General features: G+C 43.9%; 1 pseudogene across 1 annotated transcript in view; it reads right to left on the minus strand.

Moving 5' to 3' along the window:
* The window catches only part of LOC309607998 (late cornified envelope protein 2A-like), a 366,173-nt pseudogene that overhangs the window by 273,297 nt on the left and 80,036 nt on the right, over nucleotides 1–12,840 (minus strand). The gene's annotated exons all lie outside the window — the stretch shown is intronic.

Raw genomic sequence — 12,840 nt, forward strand, 5'->3', positions numbered from 1 at the left:
CAAATCATCTGTGGTTCTCTGGATGCCTCTCCCTTACTCCCTCATCCCCCCACCTTCTTCACCTGGCTCTTACTCATCCTTCAGGTTAGCCTCAAGTGGCTCCCCCTCCAGGAAGCCTCCCCAGCTCCCCTATCTCTGCTCTCTTCTCTGCACTCCAGCCAACAATCAGAAGCACTTTGACCATAATACTTTTCACCTTACATGTTTTATTTTTCTGCCTGGCCTGCTAGAGTGGGGTTCCTGAAGACAGAGACTATGTCTTTCTATATTTTTCTATATTTTCTATATTTCTATATCCTCGCATTTAGATAGTGCCAGGCATATAGTTGGCACTCAGTACGTTTCTGAATGAATATACAAAAATGATTTGTATAATAAAGTGCAATGGCTTTTCCAAATATTGGTTATTATTATCCTCACTTTGAAGATGAAAAAACAAATTCAGAGAGGTTAGGTAACTGGCCCTAAGTCTCAAAGCTAATGAATGGTAGAACCTGGTTACCATGAGGTCTATATATATATACATATATACGTATATGTGTGTATATATATATATATATAATTATTCTAAGTTGCTGATGTCTTAATTTCAAATGCATTTTAACAACCCTGCATTTTTACTTCCCTCTTCCCATGATTATTGTTTTTGACATCATATTTTATATCTTTTTGTTTTGTGTATCCCTTAACTATTTATTGCAGATATAGATGATTTTACTACTTTTGTTTTTTAACCTTCCTGCTAGCTTTATACATGGTTGGTTTACTACTTTTTCTATATATTTGTATTTTCCAATGAGTTTTTTCCTTTCGTAATTTCTATGTTTCTAGTTGTACCTTTTCTTTTTTGCTTAGAGCAATTCCTTTGACATTTCTTTTTTTTCTTTTTTTTTTTAAAGATTTAATTTTATTTATTTTTGGCTGCGTTGCATCTTCGTTGCTGCACGCGGGCTTTCTCTAGTTGTGGCGAGCAGGGACTACTCTTCGTTGCAGTGCATGGGCTTCTCATTGTTGCAGAGCACAGGCTCTAGGCACGTGGGCTTCAGTAGTTATGGCGCACGGGCTTAGTTGCTCCACGGCATGTGGGATCTTCCTGGACCAGGGCTTGAACCTGTGTCCCCTGCGTTGGCAGGCAGATTCTTACCCACTGCGCCACCAGGGAAGTCCCCCTTTGACATTTCTTGTAAAGCTGGTTTGGTGTTGCTCAACTCTTTTATCTTTTACTTGTCTGTAAAACTTTTGATCTCTCCATCAAACCTGAACAAGAGCTTTGCTGGGTGGAGTATTCTTGTTGTAGGTTTTTTCCTTTCATCACTTTAAATATATTGTGCCACTCCCTTCTGACCTGCAGAGTTTCTGCTGAAAAGTCAGCTGATAGCCTTATGGGAGTTCCCATGTACGGAACTTGTTGCTTTTCCCTTGCTGCTTTTTTTTTTTTTAAGCTTTATTTATTTTATTTTTTATTTATTTTTTGGCTGTGGCGGGTCTTAGTTGCAGCACGCGGGATCTTTTATTGCGGTGCGCAGGCTCTTCATTGCAGTGCGCGGGCTTCTCTCCAGTTGCAGCGCACAGGCTCAGTAGTTGTAGCGCGTGGGCTTAGTTGCCCCGCAGCATGTGGGATCTTAGTTCCCCGACCAGGGATGAAACCGGTATCCCCTGCATTGCAAGACGGATTCTCAACCACTGGACCACCAGAAGTGGTGGAAGTCCCTCCGTTGCTGCTTTTAATATTCTCTCTTTAATTTTTGCCATTTTAATTACAATGTGTCTTGGTATGGTCCTCTTTGGGTTGATCCTATTTGGGACCCTCTGTGCTTCCTGGACCTAGGTGTCTGTTTCTTTTCCCAGGTTACAGAAGTTTTCAGCTATTATGTCTTCAAACATGTTCTCTGCCCCTTTCTCTCTTCTCCTTCTAGGACCCCTATAATATAAATGTTAGTACACTTGATATTGTCTCAGAGGTCTCTTAAACTGTCCTCATCTCTTTTTATTCTTTTTTCTTTTCTCTGCTCAGCTTCAGTGATTTCCACTATTCTGTCTTCCAGCTCACTGATCCATCCCTCTGTATTGTTTAATCTACTGTTGATTCCTTCTAGTGTACTTTTTTAATTTCAGATATTATATTCTTCATCTCTTTAGTTCTTCTTTATATTTTCTCTTTATTAAAAACTTCTCACTGTATTCATCCATTCTTCTCCCAAGCTGTTTGATTATCTTTATGATCACTACCTTGAACTCTTTATTGAATACATTACCTATCTCTACTTCACTTAGCTTTTCTGGGATTTTATCATATTCCTTTGTTTGAAACATGTTCTTCTGGTGCCTCATTTGCCTAATTTGTTGTTTATATTTCTATGTATCTGGTAGGTTGGTTATATTTCCCAACCTTGGAGAAGTGGCTTTTTATAGGAGATGTCCTATGTGTCCAGCAATATACTCCCCTCTGGTCACCAGAGCTGTATGCTCTAGGGGCACCCCCTATGTGGGCTGCGTGGGTCCTGCTGTGGTGGCTGACTACTGTGGGCAGTCTGGTAGGCATGGCTCATCCCTTGTCCAGTTGGCTGCCAGGCCCCACCTTGTGCAGAGGCTGCCAGCTGCTGGTTGATGAAGCTGGGTCACAAGGCAGCTAGCTGCAGAACCCCAGGGGGGTCCTAAGGCTAGTGCTGGCACACTGGTGAGCAGAGCCAGGTTCTAGGGTGGGCGGTTGTGAAGCCAGGGTTCCCAGATCTAGTGTTGACCTGCTGGTAGGCAGGGCTGGTTCCTGACACAGATGGCTACAGTTTCCAGGGTGTCCCAGAGCTGATGCTAGCCCATTGGTGAGTGGGGATAGATCCTGGGGTGGCTGGCTGAAGAGTCCAATGTGTCTCATAACTGGTGTTGGTCTGCTAGTAGCTGAGGCTGGGGCCCAGTGGTCTCTGGTTACAGGGCCCTGGGGGTCCTGAAGCTGTTGTCAGCCCGCTGGTGGGTGGGGCTGGGTCCCAGGACCACTGGTTGAGGGGCCCACAGGCTGTGTTGGCCAGTTGGTAGAGAGGGCCAGGGCCCAGGGGGCTCCCAGGGCTTGTTCTGGCCTGCTGATGTGTTGGCTGTGTCTTGCCATGGCAGATTGCAGGGCTGCAGTGCTCCTGGGGCTACTGTCTGCCTGCTAGTGAATGGTGTTGGGGTCCAGGGGATGTGGAATGAGCCTGGCTGGGAAGAACTCTGCAGGAGTGGAATCCTGCCAGGACCCTGCCTGACCATGAAACACGCACAGGTAGCCAAAGGTCAGTGCTCAGGGAAACAGACAACTGGGACAGCCTGTGTCTACACACTCTTAACAAAGCAGGTCATTTCCAGTTAGAAATCCCACCGGCAGCATTTTTATCACCTTCCTTCCGAAGCCAGTGTTTCCTCTCCGCGTTGGGCAGGCACCACAATACTCCAGGTGCCCGGGCTGGACAATTCTGGGTAGCTGTGCTCGTCCTCTCCCTCACGCCCTGCAGCTCAGTAATGGCAGCCCTGAGGACTCTTCCTGCAGATTTTTCTCAGATCTGTACCTTCCTGTCTACTCTTACCACCGCCATTCCAGTGCAGGCCTGTATCATCACCAGCTTCACCCCCATCATCTCCTGGCCCCCATTCTCTCCCACCTCCGGTAGTCAGTGGTTCTGGCTTCTGCAGTTTAGTTGTATCTACAATTTATTTTTTTTTAATTAATTAATTAATTTATTTACTTTTATATTTATGGCTGTGTTGGGTCTTCATTTCTGTGCGAGGGCTTTCTCCAATTGCGGCAAGTGGGGGCCACTCTTCATCGCGGTGCGCGGGCCTCTCACTATCGTGGCCTCTCCTGTTGCGGTGCACAGGCTCCGGACGCACAGGCTCAGTAATTGTGGCTCACGGGCCTAGTTGCTCCGCGGCATGTGGGATCTCCCCAGACCAGGGCTCGAACCCGTGTCCCCTGCATTGGCAGGCAGATTTTCAACCACTGCGCCACCAGGGAAGCCTGTATCTACAATTTAAATCTGTAGTCTGGAACTCAAAAGCATCAATAATCTAGCCCTTATCCCTCACCCTAACCCTTTTTCTAGCTGTACTTGCTCCTTCTCTAAACGTGTCCTGCACATTCGCTCCTCTGTGTTTTTATTCATGTTACTCCTCCCCCGGATGGTCCTCCTCTCAGCACCTGTTCCACATGCCCCATCGATGCCTATCAAATGGGATAGAGACCCAATGTTCAAGGCTCTCTTCAAATCTTATCTCCCGTGAAGTTATGCTTAAGGATCCCAGCAAAGGAAGCCTGCTCTTCTAAATTCTTGCTGGTCTTACTGTCTACACCCAGGCAACACTGGCCATACACACTACCTCCTATTAGAGCTATTTGGGAATATTCCCATGTTCCTGCCTAGATTATGGCTACATTCCCAAGCAGCTGTCCTGTTGCTGCTCTACCCAAAAAAAAGCAGAGGGGGGTGGTGGCAATAGGGAGGCTTTAACAGTAGGCTTATCTGGGTTCTAATAGGGCCATACAGATGCCCTTAGGTAAGTTATTATTTAAACTCTCTGAGCTTCCCTTCCTCATCTGAAAACACACTTAGCATCTGTCTTACAGGGATTTTATGAGACTTAGAAATAATATATGTAAACCACAATAAATTACAATAATCATAATTTTAATCTATCTAAAATACTTCTTGGGGTGATTATAAGGAACAAATAAAATAACACATGAGACAGAGCTTTGTAGACTATGAAATTATTATGTTAATTTTTAATAAGGGAGACCTGGACTACATTTTTCTTTTTATATGACATGACCAGTATAGACCTCAAAGATGCCCCCCATTAATTACCAGCAAGTATATCCTCCAATATCCAGGCACTTGGGTTTTCAGAATATCTGTGCTCAAAACTGTTAGAATGAATGCGCTTAAAAGGCAACCAATAAAACTGGTTGAATTCTATGTCCCAATTGAGGCTTTTATCTATATAGCACCAAACGCTAGTTCAACCTAATGTCTCTATTTTCATGCTTTTTTTTTTTTTTCATCATGTACACAGAGCATTACTGTTCCCACTGTTCAAGCCCTGAGAAATGCTACCAAAGGAATGAGCCACTGGGGCAGGGTTCCCACCTAAATCACAGCCTCCATCTCAGGACAGCTCTGTACACTTCCCAGCACCAGCTTCAACCCTCGGGTTTCTCAACAAGGCTTCCTGCTCCATATGCTGCCAGGCCCAGTCAGGAGAAAGCAAACCCAACTGCAGAGCTACGCACTCTGCAGCCACCAGAGGGTCCCACAGCATTAGCTAGGAAGCAAGGACACACCCTCTCCTAGCACAAATCTCCACCAAGCTTACATTTCCCCGGTGCCTCACTAGCTTCCAGCCCCCAAACAGGATTGCCTGGAACCCCCAGAGCTACTTGCTGGCTAATACTGTTGAGGCACCAGTTCATACTAAGTGGCCAGCTTTTCACAAGGGGTTTGTGTCACCAGGGCCCCATGGAGTCACATTTCTGTGGGTCTGAGAACTCCTCAGCTACATTCCAGTATCATCCATGAACACAGAGTATCTGGGGCTTAAATAACTTTCCCTTTCATACAGCCCACAGAATTTCTGTCTGGAACACCACTTCCTCTCAAGTTTTAATAAAGAAAAGGTAACTGCATATGAGACTGGCAGACTACAGCCCATGATGGGCAGGTCTTATCTTGCAGAGTTCTCCCCCAACTCCAAGCATTCTTGGGGTCCAGACAAGCTGGTGTTCTGTTCTGGACTGATTACTTAACTCAAGGTACAGCATCCTTTTTTCTTCCTCCTTTGAAGAGATCTGGAAAATCAGAGTCCCGTATGACTAGAAGATGGAAGAGAAAGGCTAGAATTCCCAGGTTTTTCTTTGTCGGCTACCCCAATCCATAACATAAGTGGACCCGCAAACTTGTGACTGATTTTCATTAAGGTTTTTTTTTTATAAATTTATTTATTTTTGGCTGCTTTGGGTCTTCGTTGCTGCGCACAGGCTTTCTCTAGCTGCGGCGAGCAGGGGCTACTCTTCGTTGCGGCGCACAGGCTTCTCATTGCAGTGGCTTCTCTTGTTGCAGAGCACGACGGGCTCTAGGCGCGCGGGCTTCAGTAGTTTGGTGCACGGGCTTAGTTGCTCCGTGGCACGTGGGATCTTCCCAGACCAGGGCTTGAACCAGTGTCCCCTGCGTTGGCAGGCAGATTCTTAACCACTGTGCCACCAGGGAAGTCCCTCATTAAGGTTTTGTCTGTCTCTTTTTTGAGTGTTTAAAAAGAGGCTCGATATATTCAGGAAAATACTTTAAAATAATTAAAAGACCTTGAGAGGTTGGCTCCTACCTTCAGGATGGCTGCACATAAATCACTTCATATAATCCCCATAATAACCTACCCCCACCCAGGATAGGAATATGAAGTCCATTTTATGGATGAGGAAACAGAAGGCACGGAGACTTACTTGCCCATGGCACAAAGCAATCATGCAGCAGAGCCAGGTTTCAACACAAGTCTGTCTGGCTCCAACCCACCCTCCACTTATTAATAATAATTATAGTTAACAAGAGTGGGACACTTACTATGTGCCAGGCACTCTGCTAAGTATTTACTCATTTATAGCCACAATATTTCTAGGAGGCAGGTATTCCTTTTGAGTCCATTTTCCAGATGAGAGAACTGAGGTTTGGAAAGGTTGGTGACATGTCCAAGATCACATAGCTAATGAGTGTCAGAGAAAATATGATTCACTCCCCAAGCCTGCGCTCTTAACCCCTGTGATATGTAGCCAAACTGTCTCTCCGAATGTCCAGTCCCCCTCCCCCGTGCTCCCCTTGCTGCAGGCACACTGGTGGTTTTCAATTCCCATCCCAGACCAAGCCCCTCCCCACCTCCCAGCCTCTGCATGTGCTTTTCCCTCCACCCAGAAAGCTTCCTCCTAGTCCCTCCCTTATTTGCAACCCTAGTTCCTCTTCTTCCTCTAGGTCTGAGTTCCAATGTCCCCTCTTCAGTGTAGTCTTCCCTGACTTTCTACTTCGATTCTTATCTCACTCAGATCCTTGTTTTTCCCATCAAGGCACTCATTACAACTTACCCAAAATTTTATATTAGTTTCATTTTACTTGTATTTTATTTGCCTTTCCTGCTAGAATGAAAGGCCTATGAGGGCAGAAATTTGTCTGTCTTGGTCCCTGACATATCTCCAGTAGCCAGAAGATTCCAGGTATTAATAGGTGCTCTGTAAATATTTAATAGATTATAATCATTAGAATTTGCAGCTCACCAATAGAAGAAAGCAGATGGTTTCCAACCCCAAGCTAAGAGTTCTCCTGTGTTAAAAAAAGAAAGGTTTCAGCTTCTGCTGCTCCAAGAGATAAGTTAGCACAGCAAGCACAGCCTCAAAGGAGTCCTCCCAGTGCCCTAGAAGGAAGTCTGCTCAAAGGTGTTCACCCACAAATCCCACACCAGGGACCCTGGGCCACAGAACAGACCTGCTTGGCCTCCTTAAAGCTTCTTCTCTGCGGGGAGGGATCACACAGAATCTGATCTGCTGCCCAGAAGCTGCTGCTTACCAGGGCTGAGCTGGATGCCTCATGGTCATGAGCCAGTTCATTCTTTGTCATCAGCCCAGACGACAGGCGTCTATCCCTATTTTACCCATTAGGAGACTCAGGTTCACAGTGGTGAAATGGCTTTCCCAGAGCCACGCAGCTGGTAAGTGGGAGAGTCACTCACTCCTCCTTTAACATTCTTCGGTGGCTCCTTGTCACCTTCAGAAATGAACTCCAAATTCTTTAGCATGTAACAGAGCAGGACCCTATAGAACTTTCCTGGGACAGACCCCTCACCACCTTGTCCTCTGCCTGCCTCCTTTTTGTAGAAAAGCTGTAGTCTCCCAGGCCGCCCCTGAGTCACAAAAGCCTGGCTCAAGAGTTAATGACTGAGAGGATGTGAACATGTAGTGGCAAAAATAGCAGTTGGGCCAGGAGAACTTATAAGAATTTAAACAGTAAATCGGCCATATGGCAGTCACAGAATCTTTAGTTCTTATCTGAAGTATACAGATAAGAGTATCTGATGCACACTTCCTGAGTTGTTTTACAGATGCTAAAACCCCCACCAAATGGAAGAAGTTAACTACTTGATGACCATAAGCACTGTAGCCCCCAGAGCTACTGGAGCCTGAGGATTGATAATGTTAACCCCTGTGACACAGCCCTGCTACTTCACCACCAATCAATCAGAGAATTGTGCACAAGCTGATCACACACCCTGCGACTCCCCTCCCTCACCTTGCCTTTAAAGATGCTTCCCCAACCTAAATGTCCATCAACAGAGGAATGGATAAAGAAGATGTGGTACATATATACAATGGAATATTACTCAGCCATAAAAAGGAACGAAATTGGGTCATTTGTAGAGACACGGTTGGACCTAGAGACTGTCATACAGAGTGAAGTAAGTCAGAAAGAGAAAAACAAATATCGTATATTAATGTACATATGTGGAATCTAGAAAAATGGTATAGATGATCTTATTTGCAAAGCAGAAACAGAGACGCAGACATAGAGAACAAACATATGGACACCAAGGGGGGAAGAGGGGGTGGGATGAATTGGGAGATTGGGATTGACATATATACACTATTGATACTTTGTATAAAATAGATAACTAATGAAAACCTACTGTGTAGCTCAGGGAACTCTATTCAATGCTCTGTGGTGACCAAAATGGGAAGGAAATCCAAAAAACGAGGGGATATTTGTATACATGTAGCTGATTCACTTTGCCGTACAGCAGGCTAACACAACATTGTAAAGCAACTATACTCCAATAAAAATTAATTTTAAAAAGTAAAAAATAATAAAAATGCTTCCCTGAAACCCATGGGGGAGTTCAGGTTTTTGAGAATTAGCTGCCCAGGACTTCTTGTCTGGCACCTACAATAAACGCTGCACTTTCCTTCGCCACAACCTGGGGTCAGTAGATTGACTTTACTGTACACTGGCGAGCAGACCGAAGTTTGCTTCAATAACAAGCAGAGTATCCCAGGTGCCCTGGAGAAAGGCACCTCCTCTTGAGACTCATCCCCATCTGAGGCCCTAAGGGACTTTGCACTCCCCCCATGCAGAACTGAGGCAATTCCTGGAATAGACACAATACCTCACAATTCCATGCCGTGGCACATGCTTTTCCCTCCTATCTGCCCACCCACAGAATGTGGCTAACCCTTACTGGTCCTTTAAGATCCCCATAAACAAACAAACAAAAAGGACAGTCCCTGATAGGAATCTATCCTAAGAAAATAAACATGGGCAAAGATGTTTATTCAAAAGTAGTTCTTTTATATATAATTATTATTTATGACAGTAAAAAATTGGTAACAACCTAAATGTTTGAAAAATATGGGAAATGTTTAATAAATTGTATTTCCCTATTTAGGGTGTACTAGTAAAGCCACACTTGGGGGTTTGCTGTTTTGTTTTGTTTTGGGGGTTGCCAGCAAAAAGTCTTGACCAGGCAACTGTAAATTGGTAGTTCTCAACTGAACTGCCATGGAGGACTGCTGTGACTCCTTACTAGAGCTCCGTAATTGGTGAATAAAGTTTCCTTTTGCTACAACTATGATTCAAACCATTAATACAATGCTTTGGAAACCCAGGACTTTGGAAGTCCTGTCCATCTTGTGGAGCTGCAGCCACTAAGACGTGGGAGCCCTCAGAATCTGGCCAGCAGGCCAAAGAAGAGAGTAGAGAAGCCACAATGTAATTGAATACAGTTTTCCCTTGGTACCCTTGTGGGTACTGGTTCCAGAAACTCCCCCCATACCAAAATCCACGGATGCTCAAGTCCCTTATATAAGATGGTACAGTATCACATATAACCTACACACATCCTCCGATATACTTTAAATCATCTCTAGATTACTTGTAATACCAAATAGAATGTAAATACCATGCAAATAGTTGTAAATAGTAAGTAAATGCAATGTAAATAGTTGCCAGAAAAGGCAAATTCAAGTTTTGTTTTTTGGAACTTTCTGGAATCATTTTTCTGAAAATTTTCGATCCATGGTTGGTTGAATCTGAGGATGAGGAACCCCCAGATATGGACAGCCAACTGTAGTTACTTGTTGAGTGGGAAAAAAAAAAAAAATGAGTGAGTAAATGAACAATCATGCTCTTGATATTTAATGACATACAAAGTAATAAAGATATGGTATTATGGGACAAAAATAGAATACATAATTTTATAATCAGTGTGGTCACAATTTAGGAATTTCACATCAGAAGCAAAAAGAATGAATTTGCTTATTTTTAACAATTTTCAGCACTTCCTAGCTCTTCACTAAATAACTACCACCCAACCCACCAATGGATTTGATAGCAGTTGTCACAATGGCTATTGTTTGCCAATTCTGGCTGATGCCTGACAACTCTTTGAGGAAAACTGGATGTACTCTGTTGGAGTAGAGAAAGCTTTGGAGTTCTTTCTTCCTATTGGATTGCATCTGGAACTTTTCCTTTGCTGCCCACTTTTTTAGTGAGCAAGTTTGGTGAAAGGTGGGAGAGACAGATCCATTGCCTCAAATAACTTTTTCTGAATTCCCTTTAAGGATCAAATTCAACAATCCCTTCTGGGTTCAATTTTCAAAAAAAAAAAAAATCCTCCCTGGACTTCCCTGGTGGCGCAGTGGTTAAGAATCTGCCTGCCAATGTGGGGGACGTGGCTTCAAGTCCTGGTCCGGGAAGATCCCACATGCCGCGGAGCAACTAAGCCCGTGTGCCACAACTACTGAAGCCCGCGCGCCTAGAGCCTGTGCTCCGCAACAAGAGAAGCCACTGCAGTGAAAAGCCCGCGCACTGCAACGAAGAGTAGCCCCTGCTTGCGGCAACTAGAGAAAGCCTGTGTGCCCAACGAAGACCCAACACAGCCAAAAATAAATAAATAAATAAATCTACCTAAATCCCCAAATTATATATTTATTTATTTATTTATATTTATATATGTAATATATATGCATAAAAAGACTAAAAAGTATGGACAGAAATAATCAAAAAAATCTATAAAAGGAATAAAAAATAGTTGTATTTGAGCCAAACTGAGGATGATACCAAAGGAGACACAGATTCAAGAAGCACTTGAATTGTGTTCCACTGGACTACAAATGAGGAGGCTTATAAACGCAAAAACTGCAAAATTACATAAGTTGTTTGTCGAGAATTAAAATTAGATCTGGCAAGAAGTAAGGGTGCTTATTAAGTAAGGGTTGGTTGGCGTCCCAAATGGTTGCACAGTTACAAAGGAAGACCTTAAGACCATGAGGTTGCAGCTGGCAGCTGCTAGCAGATACTGGGTTTTTTGTTTGTTTTGTTTGTTTGTTTGTTTTTTAGCCACGTTGCACGGCATGCTGGATCTTAGTTCCCTGACCAGGGATGGAACCGGTGCCGCCTGCAGTGGAAGCGAGGAGTCTTAACCACTGGACCACCAGGGAAGTCCCTAGCAGATACTGTTTTGAGAGGGGCTGGTGGTGTTCTTGAGTCTGATACAGTTCAGAAAATTCAAGTTCTTAACGATGTAGGAACTATCTGAAATCACATTCACAATGGTCACCCACAATAGACTCCATTTAGGATGCCTGAGCCACACTTACTCCATTTTGATTTTTTAAATGTACTCTTTTCTTTAATGATTAAAGCAGATGTACAATGCATGTTTGGCCACAAAATAGGCTGTTCTAGTTAGCATAAAGTTTAAGTGAAATCATGTATAAGCCAAAATGGCTTCCCCATACCTCATAATGTAAAAACTTCTTCCATCAAAGGAAATATATAAAAGTATTTCTCTTTGGTCCATGAGTTTACAAATAATCTTATTTTCCTTTTTATACATTGGTATATTTTCCAAACCTTCTACAATAAGAATGTAACCTTTTTTACAATCAGATTTAAAAGTCATGGTAAACGTTATTGTTATTTAAGAACGTCTATCAAATGTTCCTCCTCCAGGAATTGTTCTGCGACCATTCCATGGGGACTTGGAGGACCCTCCTCAATGTTCTCACAGTGTCCCTTCGTGTCCTCTATCATTCACTGAGCTCACTGGATTTTAGCCATTTGCTAATCTATCTTCCAACAAGATTTGAAGCTCTTTGAGAGACAGGACTGATTCTTTGATTTCTGAATCCCCAGGCCCTAGCACAGACATTAAGCATTCCTAAATGTTTGTGAATCAAATGAAGAAATCAAATAAGGAGTCTATAGTATACGGAACTCAGGTATTCTCATTCTAAACCCAGTTGCATATTTCCTGGAACTAAAGGGATCTAGAATTTTCTCCATTCTTGACTGTAACCTAGGGCCTAGGAAGAACTTAGGAAGCCTATGTTTTTTGCAGGAGTGCCCCCCTGAACATTCAGCACCAGTGTTGCAGGAACCCAGCAGAGTGAGAGCTGAAATCCAAGTTGACTTTTTCTGGCAAGAGTCAAGATTAGTCACTTGGAGACACTTGGAGGATTCCCCAAGTCTGCTCATTCCTTTGGGATCACTCACTCCTCCCAGGACCTCCCCTGGGAACAAAGGAAAACCCAGGACTTGGGACTGGGCCCTTTTCCACCAACAGCTGCTAGTAGTTTGCATTTAACCCTAAACCACAATTAAAATAAAAGGGGGGGGGGGACTTCCCTGGTGGTGCAGTGGATAAGTCTCCGTGCTCCCAGTACAGGGGGCCGGGTTGGATTCCTGATCAGGGAACTAGATCCCACATGCACGCCGCAACTAACAGTTTGCGTGCCACAACTAAGGAGCCCTCCTGCTGCAACTAAGACCTGGCACAACCAAATAA

The sequence above is a fragment of the Balaenoptera borealis genome (assembly GCF_965194805.1).
Source record: "Balaenoptera borealis genome assembly, chromosome: 1".
In the NCBI taxonomy this organism is placed as follows: Eukaryota; Metazoa; Chordata; class Mammalia; order Artiodactyla; family Balaenopteridae; genus Balaenoptera; species Balaenoptera borealis.